At 43.3% G+C, this 20,746-nt stretch overlaps 1 protein-coding gene across 2 annotated transcripts in view; it reads left to right on the plus strand.

Annotated features, from left to right (window-relative positions):
* The window catches only part of PPP2R2C (protein phosphatase 2 regulatory subunit Bgamma), a 303,850-nt gene that overhangs the window by 265,174 nt on the left and 17,930 nt on the right, over positions 1-20,746 (plus strand). The gene's annotated exons all lie outside the window — the stretch shown is intronic.

Below are 20,746 nucleotides of genomic sequence, written 5' to 3' on the forward strand. Positions count from 1 at the left end.
TACCATTATCATCCTTTTTTATAGTTTTTAATATAAATCCACTTTTTTAAAAAATCAAAATTGCCACTCCATTTTTTTTTGATGTCCCCAGTGACTCATAATAGACTGACCACTTTGTCCGTATTTCGTTTACGCCATCAAATTTTTGGTGTGTTTCTTGCATCATCATAATAATAATCATAATAATAATCTTTCTTTATTTAACATTTGTTCTATTCTCCTCCTTTTCACAACTGCCCCCAGACCTTTAACATTAAGCATTGATACTTTAATTTTTTTATCCATATTTACTCTTTTGATTCTTCTTCTGATCCCGTGTGCTCTGCATCTCATAAACATAAACAACAAAAAACACAAACCCTGAACCCCCCTTCAGCTCCCTCCCTCCCACCCTATTAAACCCCCCAATCTCCCATCCCACCCCCACCTCCTTCCCACCCCCATATCCCCGTAAGTCTACCACTCCGGCCATTAACTACCTTAAGGGAGGGGGGGAGGCGGAGTTCCACCTGAGCGGCAAGATCTCTATACTTAACAGCTTTTATGTATTATTATCTCATAACTATTCAACATTTTACCCCATCCCAGACGCCCCCGCTTCAGCTCCGTTTCCAACTTCAGCTCCAAGACTTGCTTCCTTAGATAAACCCAGACTCTTCAGCAACTCCTTGCCTTGATCCAAAGAGGTTACTCTGTATTGACTCCCACCATATGAAAACTTTAAGAAAACAGGGTAACCCCAATGCATATTTTATTGCGCTTCTTGTTAACGTTTCAGTTATTTGCTTACCGCTGCGTCTCCATTGGAGTTTTTGCTGACAAAGATCGTTGAATACTTGCACTGCTTTGCCTTTATATTTTATCATGGCCATGGACCTCAATTTCTTCATCACTTGCTCCTTTTTGTAATAACTGCCAAATTTCACAAGAATGTCCTTGGTTCTGTATTTTGCTTCTCCCACTCTGTGGATCCTTTCCAGGTCACAGTCTTTTATATCCAGATCAGGCATCATATCATTGAACCATTTCAGAATTATTTTTCTCAAATCCTCTGCTGGTTCTTCAACAAAGTTTTTAATTCGTAGGTTGGAACGTCGGTCCTGATCCTGCAATTGGATCAACTTTAATTCTTGATCTTGGAACTTCACCTCACAGCCTTTTTCAAAGACATCCTGCCTTTTCTCCACTAATTTTACTTCAGCATCTAGCATCTTTATAGCTCTGTCATTCTGGGCAATCTTGTCAGCGAGCACCCCCATCCTCTGATCTGCCTTCTTTGCATTTACATCCATCTTCTTACTCAGTGTTGCTGTACTGTCCAAAATCAACCTCTTCAGAACTTCCATTGTAGTTGAAGTTGGCACCGTGCCAGGTTTCTCTGCCATCTTGACAGAACTGCCGCTCTCGCTTTCACTCCCACTACTTTGTGTAACTTCTTCTGTAGACACTTTCTCAAGACGGGACAAATTATGATTAGAGGGGCGTTTTGTAGCCTTCCCAGGTTTGTTTGTTTTTTTGTTTTGTTTTTTGATTTTCTAACATTCAGCATGGATCTATTTTTGACTCTCACTTAATGTCCCGTATACACTCCGCACCGTCTCTTTTTCTATGCAGATAAACACTTCCTCCTTCGATGCTTTTTAAAGGGTGAATTTACTGCCAATTAGACATTCTTCTCAGATAAGGAGTGTAATTCACCGTCTTTATCAGACTGGGATACGAAAGAGCTCTGACATTCACAAAGCCAGTTTCATTTTCATCGCTCCCCCCTTCGTTCCGTCTGACTAATTTACAGCCAGAAACACCGGGCTGCTTTTCTCCCTCCTTATACTGATTCTGCTTCCAAAAACAAGATTTTCACCCTCACTTAAAAGTCATAATCATTTCCCTTCATTTTCATTGACGACCCATGCCTTTTTGAATGAGATAATTAAGTTCTCAGATCTCTCCGTACGGGAGTCTCAAGGAGAAATCTTACCCATCATGGCGTCCAGCTCTGCCCCACCAGGGTTGCCTGCCTAACCCTTGTGGGGATGGGAGATGGAGAGCTTAGAGTGGCAGTGCCAGCAGCAGCCTTCGGCTTTCCCCTGGAACCAGTCGCCTTGCCCGCCTCTTTCCCCAGCAAGATCGACTGGTGCTGCCTCTGAAGATGCATCTTCATGCTGCTGGTTCCATAATGCCCTGTAGATGAACCCCTGCTTAGGGTGAATTTGCAGTGGCAACAGACAGCAAAGCGGGGATCCGCTCCCGACTCAAAGTGGTCCCACACTATACTTGTCTTTTGCTTCCGTTGTGACACCACCAATTGCCTGCCTGAGCTCTCTGGTGTTGCCACAGAAACAGGGGTTGCAGCGGAAGAGGTGTGGGATGAGACTGGGGAGAGAGCCTCGGCCTGCTGCTGCTCCTCCTCAGCCCCCACATCCTGGAGGACCACCGCCTCCTCCTCCCCCTCCACTGTGCTGAGGACCTCGTCTAGGAGGTCTGGAGACAGGTCCATCAGTGGGCTCGTGGGCTCAAAGGATAATGAAGGAGTTGGGGATATTCCTCCTCCTCCTCTAATGGCACTGCTGCTCCCACCCTCAAAAAGAGAACGCCGGGCACAAGTTGCAGAAGAGAGTGGCTCTGCCTGCTGCTTGTCCTGCTTCTGTTGCGGAGCAGCCAGCCAAGGAGTTGCCCGTTTGATTTTCACAGCAGGAGAGGCAGCCTGCTGCTTACTGCTGGTAGCCTGACCCTTGCTGCTTTCAGCATGCCCCGCCATAGACATGTGCCTGCTCCCTCTTCTCATGATGATATTACTAATAATATCTATAAGAATATACTAATACTACTAATATGTATAAGAATAAAATATTAATACTAATAATAATATGTATAAGAATATATGTATAAGAATATAAGAATATGTATAAGAAAATTACTGTATGTAGGGAAATGGGACAAGAAGTGTGTGTATGCTTTCCCCAAACAGGATTTGAAATGCTCAATCTGTGGCTGTTGCACTTCACAAACAGTGCACTGCACACACAGCACACTCACACAATAACACAGTCACACACAGAGTCCAAGTGACAGAGAGAAGAAATAGAGAATATATTTTTTTTGGTATTTTTTTGTATTTTTTGGTATATAGAAGGAAGGAAGATGAAACACAGTCAGGCTTTAAGAGAGGGGAGGGGGGACAAACAAACAAACAAACACACACTCCAAAATCAAAGTAAGGGAAAAACACAGAGCAAACTAAGCAAAAAGTCAGAAAGAAGCAAACAAACACACACACACACGCCAAACTAAATCCTATCTATCTCCAAAGTCCAAAACACAGCAGCAGCACTAACTAGCTCCTCCCCCAAATGAACGTCCAAACCCACAAGACGCTGAGAGCTCAAAGCTGTGAGGGTGACTCTGCCTTAGTCCCCCCCTCGAACGCTGGGATTGGAGGATGCCTCATGAGGTGATCAGTTCTCATCAGGATTGGGAGTTGAATGTGCCTGTCATCGCTTCAAAAAAACAAAAAAACAAAAACCCAAACCGCCGGTTTACCGTGCTGTCCCTGTTTGTTGACCCGATTTTTAAAAAAATATAGCACGTGAACCGCACCACGCAGAGAGCTCAGAGTAGTCTCAAAATGACCCCCATCCACGAGTCTCTAAGCACAAGAATTTTATTTATTTATTTATTTATTTATTTATTACATTTTTATACCGCCCAATAGCCGAAGCTCTCTGGGCGGTTCACAAAAATTAAAATCATCATAAAACAACCAACAAGTTAAAAATACAAATACAAAATACAATATAAAAAGCACAACCAGGATAAAACCACGCAGCAAAATTGATATAAGGTTAAAATACAGAGTTAAAACAGTATAATTTAAATTTAAGTTAAAATTAAGTGTTAAAATACTGAGTGAATAAAAAGGTCTTCAGCTGGCGACGAAAGGAGTACAGTGTAGGCGCCAGGCGGACCTCTCTGGGGAGCTCATTCCACAACCGGGGTGCCACAGCGGAGAAAGCCCTCCTCCTAGTAGCCACCTGCCTCACTTCCTTTGGCAGGGGCTCACGGAGAAGGGCCCCTGTAGATGATCTTAAGGTCCGGGTAGGTACATATGGGAGGAGGCGTTCCTTCAAATAACCTGGCCCCAAACCGTTTAGGGCTTTAAATGTCAATACCAGCACTTTGAATCGGGCCCGGACCTGGACTGGCAGCCAATGAAGTTGTAAAAGGACTGGCGTAATGTGATCTCGCCAGCCAGTCCCTGTTAGTAAACGGGCTGCCCTGTTTTGTACCAGCTGAAGCTTCCGGACCGTTTTCAAAGGCAGCCCCACGTATAACGCATTGCAGTAATCCAAACGAGAGGTTATCAGAGCATGGATAACTGTAGCTAGGCTATCACTGTCCAGATAAGGGCGCAGTTGGTATATCAGCCTAAGCTGATAAAAGGTGCTCTTTGCCACTGAGTTCACCTGTGCCTCAAGTGACAGTTCTGGATCGAAGAGCACCCCCAAACTACGGACCCGATCCTTTAGGGAGAGTGCAACCCCGTCCAGGACAGGGCAAACATCACCTCGCCGGACAAATGAACCACCCGCTAACAGTACCTCCATCTTGTCTGGATTGAGTCTCAGTTTGTTAGCCCTCATCCAGTCCATTACCGTGCCCAGGCACTGGTTCAGAACAGTCACTGCCTCACCTGGGTTTGATGAAAAGGAAAGGTAGAGCTGGGTGTCATCCGCATATTTTCAGAAAGATAGCATCAAAAACAACACAGTTATCCCCCTTTCTTTTCCGCAATGCAATCCTATGGGCGAAATGTTTCAAGATGGTGATAGAAGCGGAACGCGGAAACCGGAGCGCTCTGAAAATGGGCTCTTCTCTTCGCCTTGCTTCTAGGGGTCCGTGGTCTGCTTCTACTCTGCCTCTGGGCAAGGCGGAGCAGGCCAATTCGCTCCTGCTTCTGCGCTTCTAATGGGAGCGGAGCACATGCTTATTTAAAACAGCTGATCCATGTCATTCTCTGTCTCATTTTTAAGCTGCAGGCCTCCTAATCTATCCGTTCCTCTCAGCCATTCTGTTGTCCTATGTCATTCTCTCCAAATTCAGTTCTTTCACCGTCCATAGTACCCTCCAAATCTAGTTCTTTGCCTGTTCCACTGACCAACACAATGCCCTCCTCACAGAACCAGCCTTAACTCCTCCCGTCTTTTTTACTGCCTCTTAATTGCCCCCCCCAGTCCATACTCTTGCTTCCCAACATTCCATTATTATAGTACCATTGTAGTATTTGCCACAATTTTACCCCCTGCTTTTCCATTAGTCCATCCCTGGACTAATAATACTAACATAACATCTTTCCAAGCACTCCTCTATTCACCTACGAGGAGGTTTGTCTTTGCAGAATACAGGTTGTTACCCTGTATTCTGCAAACTTTGAGGGGTCATTCCTGCCTCCTTGGGTCCACCTTCCCGATCCATATCTGAGATCATCATAGTTTCTCCCTCTGTAGCCCCCTCCTCTTTTCTATCTTGTTCCCATTCTTCTCCATGTGGGCATGGTTTTAACTTATTTTTATGAAAATAGAATAATAGAATTGTGGAGTTCGAAGGGACTACAAGGATAATCTACTTCAACCCTCTACAATGTGCAGGAAAACCATTTAAACCATCCATGAGAGGTGGCTGTCTAGCCTCTTCTTAAATTATTATTATTATTATTATTATTATTATTATTATTATTATTATTATTTCCCTCCTCTCCCTCTGAATCAAGGCAGGGAACAACATTAAGTACAATATAATACATAAAACTAGTTAAAAGAGCATATGAAACCAATACAATATTAAAATAACAATCATAACATATTAAAATTCTTAGGTTTAAAGTTCATCTAGGCAGGCCTGCCAGAAGAGACTAGTCTTTATGGCTATCTTAAACTCAGAGTATTAAGGCGACGAATCTCCTCTGGCAAGCCATTCCGCAGTCTGGGGGTGGCAGAAGAAAAGGTCCTCTGGGTAACAGTTGGCAGCCTAGTTGTGGCTGACTAGAGTAAACACTTCCCAGAGGACCTGAGTGTGTGGGGCGGATTGTATGGGAGAAGGTGATCCCGCAGATAACCAGGACCAAACCATGTAGGGCTTTAAAGGTAATAACCAACACTTTATACTTCGCCGGGAAACTAATTGGCAGCCAGTGAAGTGATTTTAAAGTTGGTGTCATATGGTCACCCCTAGGTGTACCAGTGACCAACCTGGCTGCTATATTTTGAACTAGTTGAAGTTTCCGGACTAGGTACAAAGGTAGCCCTATGTAGAGTGCATTGCAGAAGTTGAGCCTCAAAGTTAGCAGCATATGCACTACCGTCTTTAGGTCTTCCAGCTCTAGGAAGGGGCGCAGTTGGCATATCAGCCAAAGCTGATAGTAGGCATTCCTGGCCGTTGGATCAATCTGAGCTGTCATTTGGAGCAACGGATCCAGAAGCACCCCCCAAGCTGTGAACACAGTCTTTCCGGGGGAGTGTAACTCCATCCAGAACTGGTTGACACACCTCCAAACCCAGGTTGGGACCTTTGACAGCGAGCACCTCCATCTTGTCTGGATTCAGCTTCAGTTTGTTTTCCCTCATCCAGCCCATTACTGCCTCCAAGCATTCATTCAGAAGAGACACACTATCTTTAGTTGACGCTGTTGTCGAAGGCACAGAGAAATATATTAGGGTGTCATCAGCATATTAATAGCACCCTACCCCATGCCTCCATATGATCTCTCCCAGCAGTTTCATGTAAATATTAAGTAGCATTGGGGAAAGGATGGCACCTTGCAGTACGCCACAGAGCAGCTCCTTCTTTAAGGAGCAGCTATCCCCAGGCATCACCATCTGGAACCTGCCTGAGAGGTAGGACCGGAACCACCAAAGCACAGTGCCCCTGATTCTCAATTCCCTCAGGCGATCCAGAAGGATACCATGGGCTACTAGATGCCCATTGTAGTATTGTTTCCCCTCAATCTTCTCTTCTCCAGGCTAAACATGTCCAATTCTTTTAGCGTCTCCTCAGAAGGCTTTGCTTTCAGACCCCTGATTATCCTCATTGCCCTCCTCTGAACATGCTCCAGCTTGTCTGCATCCTTCTTGAATTGTGGAGCCCAGAACTGGATGCAATGCTCAAGATGAGGCCTAACCAGTGCTGAATAGAGGGAAACAAGCAATTTGGAAGGTATATTTCTATTAATGCAGCCCAAAATAGCATTTGCCTTTCTTGCAGCCATATCGCACTGTTGGCTCATATTCAGCTTGTGATCTACAGCAATTCCAAGATCTTTCTCGTTTGTAGTATTGCTGAGCCAAGTATCCCCCATATTGTAACTGTGCATTTGGTTTCTATTTCCTAAATGTAGAACTTGGCATTTATCCCTATTAAATTTCATTCTGTTGTTTTCAGCCCAGCACACCAGCCTATCAACATCACTTTGGTTTCTGTCTTCCGGGGTATTAGCTATCCCACCCAATTTTTTGTCATCTGCAAATTTGATAAGCGTTCTCTGCACCACCTCATCCAAGTCATTAATAAAAATGTTGAAGAGCAGTGAGCCCTGCAGTATCCTGCTCATTACTTTGCCCCAGTTTGAAAAGGTGCTATTGATAAGCACTCTTTGTGGCCGATTCTGTAGCCAACTGTGGATCCATCTAATAGTTGTTCCATCTAGTCCACTTTTATCTAGTTTAATGATCAGAATGTCATGTGGTATTTTATCAAAAGCTTTGCTGAAGTCAAGATATATGACATCCACAGCATTCCCACAGTCCACAAGGGAGGTTACCTGATCAAAAAATGAGATCATATTAGTCTGGCAGGATTTGTTCTTGACAAATCCATGCTGGCTTCTAGTAATTGTTTTCAAGGTGCTTACAGATTGACTTCTTTATCATCTGCTCCAAAAATTTGATTGATATCAGACTAACTGGTCTATAGTTCTCAAGTTCATAACTTGTATGGTTGTCGAACAACAACAAAATCAACCCTCAAATAATTCAGTACATCTGTCCTGTGGTGCATCACCACCAAGATAGATAAAAATTCTAAAAAAATTAGGTGGTTATGATATGCTACATCTCCTGCTCTATTATTTCTTTTCGAAGCATCACCTCACTTCCTGTGGTTTATTCTCAACTTTCAGAACCTTGACTACAGAGACTGCAGCAAATTGGTTTCCACTGCCCACTGGGTAATCTTACCCCCAAGCTTAGGACCTGCTGGTATTAGCCCATTCAGTTCCCTGACTTCTGTAGGGGGAGAAATGAAAGGCTAAAATTCTAGGGTCCCCAGTATTAGATACTCAGGCACACCCGTCTCAATAGCCTGTTTGGCCCATGTTGTAGGTGCAGATGTGGCTGAGGATTTGAGACAGAATGTTTGGATTCACTCAGTTTATACATAGAACTTAAAACATCTACTCAAACTTTAAATTAAATGTGTCTTAATAAAGGAAAAAAACAAAGTTTGATACAATCACAAACATTTCACCCAAGCAAAGCAAAATACTCACAAACCTTGTAGCTGTATATTCACATATTCTACATCACTCATACTGACTCTGCAAACTGATCCATTCTCTGCAAAGGGACTTCCATTGTGAGCGGAGAAGGAAGCATGGAATAAAGACATGGACACCAGAGTTTGGGATAAACTATGGCCTCTTTATTTAAACAATAAGGGATATTCAACCCCTCCTGGATCTGCACGTGAAAACTGAGGGAATCTATATGTCCTTACCTCAGGCAACTTGCCTGGCATTATGGGTGAGCCACTCTCGTAAGCCAGAAGTCAGTAAACCTGGCCCCTCTCTTATACAACACTTTGAGAGCATGGGGAGACCACCACACATCATCCCCACTCAAAGCTGTAGAATTCAGAATAGTTGAGGCAGGAGGATCTCCAAAGGCATACCATATCGTGGCATGAGAGCTGTAAAACTCGCAAGGAGCAGGAGCTCTGGACATGCCAATCACCAGAAGGTGCCAGACTGGTCACTGTCCCTATTCTGCTATATCAAATTCCTGCACATCCCACCACTGGAAGGCGCCAAGTCTCAGCTTAGGCGCCCTACCCTACCAATTCTGGATAAACTCCAGCAAACACACATGCAGATCCTTCAGGAAAATATCATTTCCTGCATCAGAAAGGTGAACTCCATCTGCCCTGTATAGATGCCCTCTGGAAGGTACAATAGAATGACCCAACCTTGTTGGCCCTGTAGGGCCAGCTGAATCTGCTTATTCACTTTCTTGACAGCCCTATTTAAACTACATGCATCCCTTCCTTCATGCCACTGGCACTGAGGCAACATGTTTCACCATATGTTCCATTTGTCTGGCCAATGCCCCAATATGGTCTCAAAGTCTGCCCTAACCTGTAAAATTAGGGCCTTCCCTTTCAGAAGCCCAAGATCATTGCCCCCCAGATGAAGAACTAAAACCTGCAGTGGCCAAAAAGAGTATCACCATAAAACAATGCCTGGTGTTTTATGCCACCACAGTGCATTGTTCTCCAACCAGCCCACTGGACAGAGGCCATGAGACTGAGCCCAAACTGTGTACTAACAGTTGCTCACATCACTCTGTAGCTGGCCCAGATGCCACGCCGTGTCAGCAGTTCAGTTTCCCCACAGGCTGTGGTTTCCTCTGTCAATCTGTCAAAGACACAATTAGCAATGTTGAATCTACAGTAACTGCACCCATCCTCCTTACAGAATTTACAAGATTATCATATGACTGCGATAATCAAGGCGTGGGCTGTATGAGTGTATAGTGTATTTTGTGAACCGTCCAGAGAGCTTCGGCTATTGGGCGGTATAGAAATGTAATAAATAAATAAATAGGGAAGATTCGTGAAGGAAGGAGCTACACTTAAATAGCAAACCAAGAATTCTATGAAGAAATCACCTTAACTGCCTCAGTTGAATCCCCCTTACAAACCATCTTGGGATGTGGTAGGGTCTGATATCTGCTGATACTATTTGAAACTATTTGACATCATTAACCTTGTAGCAGGAGGAAGGGGGTAATCCTGAAGTTGAAAGAAAGCAATATCCCTGGATTGATATGAATAGAAGTGTAACTATTATTTTACTTAGTATTAACTAGTAAACTGTTATTTAGTATTATTTAGTACTATCTAGTATACTGGTACTTAGTAATATTTAGGATTTTGCTAGTAGACTAGTATACTGACCCAAAATTTCCTGAGGCAATTTCCCACCGCAGGTGTAGTTACCTCCCTACCTGTGGTCAGGTAGGTCTTAATCAGGGAATGGTCTTAACCAGGGAAGGTTACAAACAATGATAGATGAGAAAGTCCCATGGACAAAGGGTCGTCAGGGACATAAACAACCTAAGATAACCAACTTCTTCCAACCCAACCCTGAAAGGAATAAATCACCAGCTAAGGAGGTTTCTAACATCAACAACAGGTCAGTTGATGAAATCTTGGACTGGTCACTGGGCCGTTCATGTTTAATGAAACACCTAGACCTGGAATTGTGGAAGGAAGGTAGATGTAGCCTGGCGACAGAATTGGCTTTGATTGGAGATGGACACCTTATGCCTCCCCAACATCCTTGATCATTGCAAGGAAACTCAAAAGGGTTTACGATTCTGTCAACCTTAAATAGTTGGAGGGCTAATCACAATGACCTATCCCCTCCTGAACCAAATCATTGCCAAAGTTCATCGGAGGATAGGAAGACGAACCCCCAAGTAATTACTAGTTTACTTAATAATCAACATGAGCTGATAAAATCTCATTTTATCAGCTGATCAGAAGATATAACTTGAATAAAGAAGTTCCTCTCAGATTGCAAGGACCTCTTGACCACTCTCACAGAATTTGTATAAAGAAAATGTTAGTGGCATTAAAACAAAGGAAGATATGTATAGTAACAAGCAAAAAGCCCATGTCCAAGTAGCTAATGACTTGACAGAGCAAGTAGACCCTACCAAGAAAGATGGAAAAGCAAATGGTAAAAGTAAGAAAGATAAAAATATAAGCTTGGGTATTAGGAATTCTAAACGCAAAAAGACTGCAGCCCCCAGCCGTGCACTGAAGAAACCCAAAAATATTAGAAGCTCATCCAAGGAAAAAAACATGGCTAAAATGAAGTTTGACAAGCTATTTAAGATCTTGGAGGATAAAGATAAGAAACAAGCAACACAGGGGGCGCACCCTAGTAGGAACATAACGAAGGAGACAGCTGTCAGCACTATGATGGTACCAAAGCTAACTACTCCATGCTAACAGGCTGAAATGGAAAACTCCAGTGCAATGCAGGGTCCTTGGTCAATTACCAGCCTTGAAAGTAAAATAACATCTGCCCCTTTAGCAACCTACGTGCATTCTACCTGGACAAAGAAAGTCTGGCACTTACAGTTAATGAAACATATCCTGGTTTTTACCAACTACACAAACTCAGCAGGAGTGCATAGTGTAACTTACATCAGCCCTTCTGCAAAGACAGTAGGCTTAGATCAAGACTCAGTACACAAAATAGAATATATCTTCAATAATTATAAAACAGCACGAGCTCTAATCACCTTCGCTACACCGTCCATTGCAGCCAGAATTTATGATGTTGAAGAAGAATACTGCTGGTTTGGTATGAAAGTGAATAGATATTTTAAAGATGTTTCTCCAATTTTTTCCCTGGGAAACTTCAGAAGAGGGTGTGGGCACTTTTGTAGCCCACCCCATACAGAGCCACTGATCGGTGATCTGATCGACTTAAAAGCTCCTAACAACTCCTCAGGTAACAGTTTGCCCCACCCACTGAGAGACTCCACTCTTCATATTAATATGGAACAAACAAAGGTGGAGGCCTCAAATGACACTTCCTCGCGATCCTTTTGGCTTGAAGAACAAAAGCTTATAGAAAGTTTTGATGCTCTACCCTGGCAAGATAAATGTGAGAGTTTATCAAGGCTATCAAATCTGATGGAGATATTGAAAGGCAAAATTACTCAGAACACTGCGCAACCACTTCTTCAAGATTCTGTGGTAGCTGGGAACCCCAGTAAAAGTGGACCAACTAGGATAGCTAAGGATAAGTTTGACATCTATAATGGACAGGATATAACCTACAGGTCACAATCCCCCAATAATATGGAGGAGGGGCACCTAGGTCCAGGGCCTTTGGCAACACAGCTTTCCATACGATGCCACAATGACAGCTTCATGAACTATAGTGACCAGGGTGATAACTCAGATCAAATCAGCCCTATTTTAGATCATTATGTGGATAAGAACACAATCCATAAGATAGGAACGTTATATCCCTGATATCAGTATAACTAAGAGATCCTTACACGGCCTTCCCTTGATATATAAAGGTGAACTTAATATCCCTGATGGGCCCAGAGACAAAGCAGGAGTTGAAGGATATGCAGGAATTCAAAGATAACAGGGCCCAATTGAGGAAAGGCCATAAATTGAATATGAATCCAGCAATATATGAAGGAAAACTAACACTGAGTCCAGTTGGTGAAGATATCCCCTTAGAAATCACTAAACCAAAACCATGTAGCATACTGAAACCGAGCCCTGGTGAAGATTGACAAGACCTAGATAAAAGTAGAAGTATCAAATTTCACCTCCTGATCTAACTAAAAGGTTCCATATGGAAGCCCGAACAGAATTGCTTTAACTACTGTCTTGGAATATTGTGGGATGGGAGAACAAGCTGAACGATTTGGAGTTTGTACAATATCTGACCAACTTTCATATATTTAGTCTACAAGAAACCTGGACACAAAAAATAGAACTACAAGGCTATCAAATATTCTCAGGACTAGGAAAAATAACTTTCAAGAAAGGGAGGAGCTGTGGGGGCCTCACTTCGGGGATATCTGCCAGTCTAAACGTTCTGACACAGGAAATAGTTACTGCCTCAAAATTTTTGCAAACCAAAAAGGGGGCAGACTAACATGTATAAATGTATATATCGCCCCTAGAGGATCCAATTACTATCCTGCTAACATCTGGGACACATTGGAGGCCCTTTTAGATACTGTTAATCAACAGTATCTTTTATGCCCAATTATTGTAATGGGAGACTTTAATGCAAGGATAGGAGATGAATATACTATTGCATTAAACAACCTATCTCTAAACATGGAAGATATAGCATATTTGCCGCCTAGGATAAGGGATAAGACAATAAACAAGGTAGATATCTGTCTAATTAGATTAATGTTCAAATTTACAATGTTCATAACGAATGTTACTGGTTTCAACAATAACAGTTTATTGCGGTCAATAGACCATTCCAGCAAATAAAATTTTACATACAAGCAAACTGAACATACTATTAACTATTAAAAGTCAGGCGATCATAGAAGATCTAAAAGAAATGGCCAAGTTCAAAAACTTTTGTCTATATTATTTGTCTATATTACAAAGTAAAAGAGACATTAAGAATTCAGTTGGGTGACCAGGATAAGATTGTAAAATGGGGTTTAGAAGATCATTTCTAGCCCCTAGATAAAATCTACAAAACAGTAAAACATGAGATACAGTTTCCACTTCACTATTGTTGCAGGGGCAGCATCTGTTGAGCACTGGAATTTTATTAAATCTGCCCTCCAGAAGTTTGGAGGGGAGAACATTAAGTCTGGCTTATGAAAATGCTCTCCTGTATTTAGGAATAGTCAACCAGCGTAGATAAGGCATCCCATCTTTACAAAAAGAGGTGGTAGTCCTAGGGACAGGGGGGAACATGGGCCCCGTGCAGCACTCTGAAGGACTTGCATATCTATATCAAGCAGCCTCTGTTTCACTACTGATTTGGCACTAGCTAAATCCCTTGATAGTAGCATTTGGGGGGATAGGCCTACTGACTTGATTTTACTAGTCATGGCCTTTGACCAAGGAGATTCAAAGTGGTCTAACAGAATCTTAGATACTAGAGAATTAGATGGAGGTGCCAACTTACAGCGAAGCCAAAAATGGATAACATGGATCCAGGCCAGGCAATTAACAGAATTCACACCAACTTCTAGTTTAAAAGCAGCTCCAGAGACACACTTGGGAACACCAAATAACATCCTAAGAAAAGAAGACTGAATACCCTCAAGGGAGGATTTAGAGCACGGGAACCAAATTGGTGCCCCATATAAAATCTGAGGGATGATTTTGGCTTTGAAAACCTGGACAGCTGCCGGAATGAATTTCCCGCCCCTTGTAAAAAAGAAGCGAGTAATTGCACCTAGGTGTTGTTCAGCTTTAGTCTTAGAGTGTTTTCTCTGTTCTCTCCAAGAGATGGTTTCATGGAACCATATACCCAAGTATTTATAGGAGCCCACTTGCTCAATCGTGGAGTTCTCCATGACCCAGGAAAATCTAACTTTGCGTTTGGAAAACACCAATACCTTAGATTTAGTATAATTAATAGAAAGCAAGTTTTCTGAACAGTAGTTTGCAAAGCCGCACAGCAATCTCTTGAGGCCCACCCTGGTCTGAGAGATCAGAACTGCATCGTCTGCATACAGAAGCAGAGAAACTTTAGCGTTCTGTATCTTAGGTGGGTGGGATGGTAAGGGCTCCAATGCGTGGGGGAGATCTGACAAATACAAATTAAATAATAGAGGTGCAAGCACACAGCCTTGTCTAACCCCACATGATGCAGCAATCTCTTTTGTGTAGTGACCTGATGGGCTGCACTGAACCTGAGCAGTAGTGTTATGGCAAAGAGATTGAATCAAAAACAGGAGTCTCTTATCCATGGAAAGCTGTTCCAATTTGTTCCACAGACGCGAGCGTGATATAGAATCAAAAGCCGATTTTAAATCAATAAAGGCTGCAAAAAGTTTGCCGCCTTTAGGGGCAGAATATCTGTGGGCCAGGTGAGTCAAGACCAAACAGTGGTCAAGGGTTGAGCAGCCGGGTTTAAAACCAATCTGCTCAACACCCAGTATGTCGTGCTCAATGGTCCATGCCTTTAGTTTGAGGCCTAAATAACTGGCATAGATCTTCCCCACTATCGATAACAAACTAATAGGGTGGTAATTAGATGGATCATATATTGGAATTATAAAATATAATTTTATATATTGGATAAAAAAAATTATATATTGGAATTATAAAAGCTTTCAGCCAAACAGCAGGAATAATGCCTGATTGGTTAATTAAAGAGAATAAAGAGGCCAACAAGGGGGCCCACCAGCTGATATTACTTTGAATCAGCTCTGATGGTATACCATCAGGGCCGGGAGCCTTACCAGGCTTAAGCTGATGGATTAAGCCTTCCACAGTGGCAGAATCAACCGGGGGCCATTCCGGGGCAGCGGAAAATAGATAGGGGTGGGGTAATGTATCACTGCTGTCGCTAAAAACAGTACGAAAGTGGTTTTCCCAGATACTGGCTGGAATGTAACATTCTGGACTATCACATCTGTTACTTAGGGCGCCCGATACAAGCTGCCAAAAGGTTTTACAGCTACGCGTTACAGAAGCAGCCATCAACATTTGCCATGCTTCACGGGTTGCTTCAGTCTTTTTGTGGTGTAACAATTTCTTATATTCTCTCCTAAGCACAAAATACGAGTGTGGGAGTTGACCGACATTACTCATGCGATAAGCAGAGTAAGCTGCTTGAATACAACTCCAGAGATTAACACACTCCCGGTCGAACCAATTATTCCTACTGGTTCTTGGGCTCGTCACTGTGGTGACAAAATTTTGAAGGGAGGAACTCAAAACCTGTATAACCTTTTCAAAAGCTAGAATGCCCTGTTTAGGAGGGGCAGTTATGGAAATTGAATCTATAACATCTGAAAGACAAGGAGATTTGATTAGCCTATTAAAAACCATACCGGTTTTATGAGACCATTTAACAATTGGATGTAAAAGCATGGATGTTGGAGGATGGAGCAATTTGCCTAGCAGAATTCTTGGTCTTTGGCGAACCAATCTCTTTAGGGTCCACCATGAAAGCTTATCCAGGGATACATATGCACGCCGAGACTCAAGGCAGTCCCATCACCCCCTGATTTTTGGGGAATTTATGAAAATCCAACACCCCTTTCCATAGCTCCGTCAATTTTGCACGTTAAAAAAAACCCTCAAACTCACCACCATGAAAGCTTATCCAGGGATACATACGCACGCCAAGACTCAAGGCAGTCCCATCATCCCCTGTTTTTTGGCGGGGCTTAAACCTGCAAAATTTGGAACTTCCAAAACTCCAAGTGAGTGCAGGAAGGACTTCTCCCCTGAGTCAAAGCCACACACACACAACATCCCTGCGAGGTGGGCAGGGGAGGAGGGAGGGAAGGCAGGCAGGCAGGCAGCTGGCATTTCTGGGGGCATAAGGAAGTGAGCCAAGGATAAGCCAGAAATGCATATAAAATGGAATAAATAAATAAATAAACGAAGGAGGGGTGGAATTAAAAGCAGCAGTGTTGCTGAATAAACAACAAGAAGAACTTTTTTAAAAAGGCTATATCTGTCTTTTACCAGCAATAGGGGGACGTGCCCAGGGGAGGGGGAAGCAGCTGCCAGTTCAACTCATGAAAGCCATTGCTTCACCACGAGAGCTCTGAGAAGTAAACGCTCACTTCAACTCATAATAGGCATCGCTCCACCACTAAGAGAGAAGTAGAACGCTCACTTCGACTCATGATAGGCATTGCTCCACCGGGTTACTCTCTTTGGAAGGCTCTGATGGCCTTCCAGTACAGGAGAGAGTGGGGGCACGTCCACGATGAGATGCCCTAGGGGAGCTCATCCCCTTGCACCACATCTTTTCAGTTGTTCCCCAAAGTTAGGGTGGGTAGCAGTGCTGTGTTTCTATCTCTTATTCTTGGCTTAGTATATGATTTCAGGTTGTGTTTGTGCATTTGGTGGGGCTACTGTGTTAAAAAACACTGGGAAAAGTCCGTTCAGATGAAGAAAGAGAAGTTTCCCAGAATCCCAAGTTACCCGTTTTGCCTATGCCCTCCTCTAACTTTGGGATCATGTGATCATGACCGGGAGCTGACTCTGCCCCTCAGCCCTTTGAAAAAGGTATTTTTCCCGCCGATTTTTAAAAAAATTCTAGCGCGCGACCCGCACCACGCAGAGAGGTGAGAGTAGTCTCAAAATGACCCCCATCCACGACTCTCTGTGCACAAGAATTTTCAGAACGATAGCTTAAAAATCAACCCAGTTATCCCCAATTCTTTTCCTCAATGCAATGCTATGGGCGAAAACCGCCGTTTGACCCGCGCTGTCCGTTTGTTTACCTGATTTTTAAAAAATTCTAGCACGCGACCCGCATGACACAGAGAGGTGAGAGTAGTCTCCTAATGACCCCCATCCACGACTCTCTGAGCACAAGAATTTTCAGAACGATAGCTTCAAAAACAACCCAGTTATCCGCGATTATTTCCTGCAATGCAATCCTATGGGCGAAATGTTTTCAAGATGGAGATTGGAGCGCTCCTCCTGAAAGAGGAGCTCCGAAAAATGGCCGCTTCTCTTCGCCTTGCTTCTAGGGGTCCATGGTCCGCTTCTACTCCGCCTCTGGGTAAGGCGGAGCAGGCCAATTCGCTACTGCTTCTCCACTCCTAATCGGAGTGGAGCACATGCCTAGTCTCCAACTGGTGATTCTACGCTACGTGCGTTAACAAGATTAGTAAGTTCTCTCGGGTCTCGTACATAGAAAGCCCGGATTGTGTTGACAAAATGTCTATTTACAATTATATTCTTATTAAGTAACGCCTCTCTGGCACTTAAGATTTTTGCAGCAGTGACACAGGAATCGAAGGTTACTACAGCTCGGGCATTGGTGTAGTTATAAAAATGGTATTCAAGCTTTTGAATAGAATCAGAGTCGATCTTGATCTCTAAGAGATCGTATATGAGCTGCACAAAATGATTTGTGCGTTCCAGCTGAGTCAGCAGACCCTTGGGCTTAGGGTAATTGGAGAAGACCAGGTTTTGCTTTATTAGTTGTAGCTGCCAAGAGTTATTTGCCATAAATGGAGTCACCCCATAATCTTTTGGGGGAGGCGTCAAAAATGAGGTGGGTCCCTTGTCATGAACTGTGGTAGTTGATGGTTGAGGGACTTGAGGAAAGACAGATCGTTTGTTATTAGATTGTACACCCTCAGTTTTGCCTGTAATTGGTTCCATTTTTCCTTCTGCCCTTGTAATATAAGCTATGCTCGCTGGATGATTGAGATTCAAATGATTCGACTTCATGATCACGGTCAATGCCTCCAAGAGCTTAACAAGAGAATTGTATTCCATTTTGTTTGGACTCTCAATGTTTGCTGAGGCTTCCTTATTTTTTGATTCCTTTTTACATTGATTTATAGCTTTGGCAAATTTGAGTCTGTGTCTGTATGTCTTGTTTCTCAGCAGTGTATAGAATCATAGAATCATAGAATAGCAGAGTTGGAAGGGGCCTACAAGGCCATCGAGTCCAACCTCCTGCTCAATGCAGGAATCCACCCTAAAGCATCCCTGACAGATGGTTGTCCAGCTGCCTCTTGAATGCCTCTAGTGTGGGAGAGCCCACAACCTCCCTAGGTAACTGATTCCACCGTTGCACTGCCCTAACAGTTAGGAAGTTTTTCCTGATGTCCAGCTGGAATCTGGCTTCCTTTAACTTGAGCCCGTTATTCCGTGTCCTGCACTCTGGGAGGATCGAGAAGAGATCCTGGCCCTCCTCTGTGTGACAACCTTTTAAGTATTTGAAGAGTGCTATCATGTCTCCCCTCAATCTTCTCTTCTCCAGGCTAAACATGCCCAGTTGTTTCAGTCTCTCTTCATAGGGCTTTGTTTCTAGACCTCTGATCATCCTGGTTGCCCTCTTCTGAACACGCTCCAGCTTGTCTGCATCCTTCTTGAATTGTGGAGCCCAGAACTGGACACAATACTCTAGATGAGGCCTAACCAGGACCGAATAGAGAGGAACCAGTACTTCACGTGATTTGGAAGCTATACTTCTATTAATGCAGCCCAAAATAGCATTTGCCTTTCTTGCAGCCATATCGCACTGTTGGCTCATATTCAGCTTGTGATCTACAACAATTCCAAGATCTTTCTCGTTTGTAGTATTGCTGAGCCAAGTGTCCCCCATCTTGTAACTGTGCCTTTGGTTTCTATTCCCTAAATGTAGAACTTGGCATTTATCCCTATTAAATTTCATTCTGTTGTTTTCAGCCCAGCACTCCATCCTATCAAGATCACTTTGAAGTTTGTTTCTGTCTTCCAGGGTATTAGCTATCCCACCCAATTTGGTGTCATCTGCAAATTTGATCAGCGTTCCCTGCACCTCCTCGTCCAAATCATTAATAAAAATGTTGAAGAGTACTAGGCCCAGGACTGAGCCCTGCGGCACCCCACTCGTTGCCTCTCCCCAGTTTGAGAAGGTTCCATTGATAAGTACTCTTTGAGTCCGATTCTGTAGCCAGCTGTGGATCCACCTAATAGTTGTTCCATCTAGCCCACTTTTAGCTAGTTTGTTAATCAGAATGTCATGTGGTACTTTGTCAAAAGCTTTGCTGAAGTCAAGATATATGACATCCACAGCATTCCCACAGTCCACAAGGGAGGTTACCCTATCAAAAAAGGAGATTAAATTAGTCTGACAGGATTTGTTCCTGACAAATCCATGTTGGCTTCTAGTAATCACTGCATTGATTTCAAGGTGTTTACAGATTGACTTCTTAATAATCTGCTCCAGAATTTTCCCAGGGATGGATGTCAGACTGACTGGTCTGTAGTTCCCAGGTTCCTCCTTTTTGCCCTTTTTGAAGATAGGGACAACGTTAGCCCTCCTCCAGTGGTCCGGCACCTCACCCGTCTTCCATGATTTTGCAAAGATAATAGACAAAGGTTCTGAGAGTTCTTCTGCTAGCTCCTTCATTACTCTTGGATGCAGTTCATCAGGCCCTGGAGATTTGAACTCATTCAAGGAAATGAGGTGTTCTTTGACCATTTGTTTATCAATCTCAAACTGTAATCCTGCCCCCTCAACTTCTGCTTCACTTTTTCCAGGGGGGTCATAGACCCGCTTTTGGGAGAAGACCGAGGCAAAGTAGGAATTGAGAACTTCAGCCTTTTCTTTGTCATCTGTTATCAATTTGCCATCCTCATTAAGCAGTTGAACCACCATTTCTTTCCTCTGTCTTTTACTACTCACGTATCTGAAGAAAGCCTTTTTATTGCTTTTAGCATCCCTCGCTAATCTCAGCTCATTCACAGCTTTAGCCTTCCTGACGCCATTTCGGCACTTCTGCGCCACTTGTCTGTACTCTTCTTTTGTAGCCTGGCCTTCCTTCCACTTCCTATATGTATCCCTTTTTGTTTTCAGGTCATCTCTAAGCTTTTTGTGGAGCCACATTGGTTTCCTCTGTTGTCTTCTATCTTTTCTCCTTGTTGGAATTGTTTGTAACTGTACCTTTAAAATTTCATTTTTTAGATACTCCCACCCATCCTGCACTCCTTTTCTCATTAGGCTCCCTTGCCACGGGACCTTACTTATTATAGTTCTGAGTTTATTAAAATCAGCTTTCCTAAAATCCAGAGTACGTGTATGGCTATGCTCGACTTTTGTCTCCTTCCTAATCAAGAATTCAAGTATGACGTGGTCACTTTCCCCCAGAGTTCCCGTAACTGCCACTTTATCCACTAAGTCATCCCTATTGGTCAATAACAAGTCAAGGATTGCTGACCCTCTAGTTCCTTCCACCACTTTCTGTAGGAGAAAGTTTTG

The sequence above is a fragment of the Elgaria multicarinata genome, chromosome 10, assembly GCF_023053635.1.
Source record: "Elgaria multicarinata webbii isolate HBS135686 ecotype San Diego chromosome 10, rElgMul1.1.pri, whole genome shotgun sequence".
In the NCBI taxonomy this organism is placed as follows: Eukaryota; Metazoa; Chordata; class Lepidosauria; order Squamata; family Anguidae; genus Elgaria; species Elgaria multicarinata.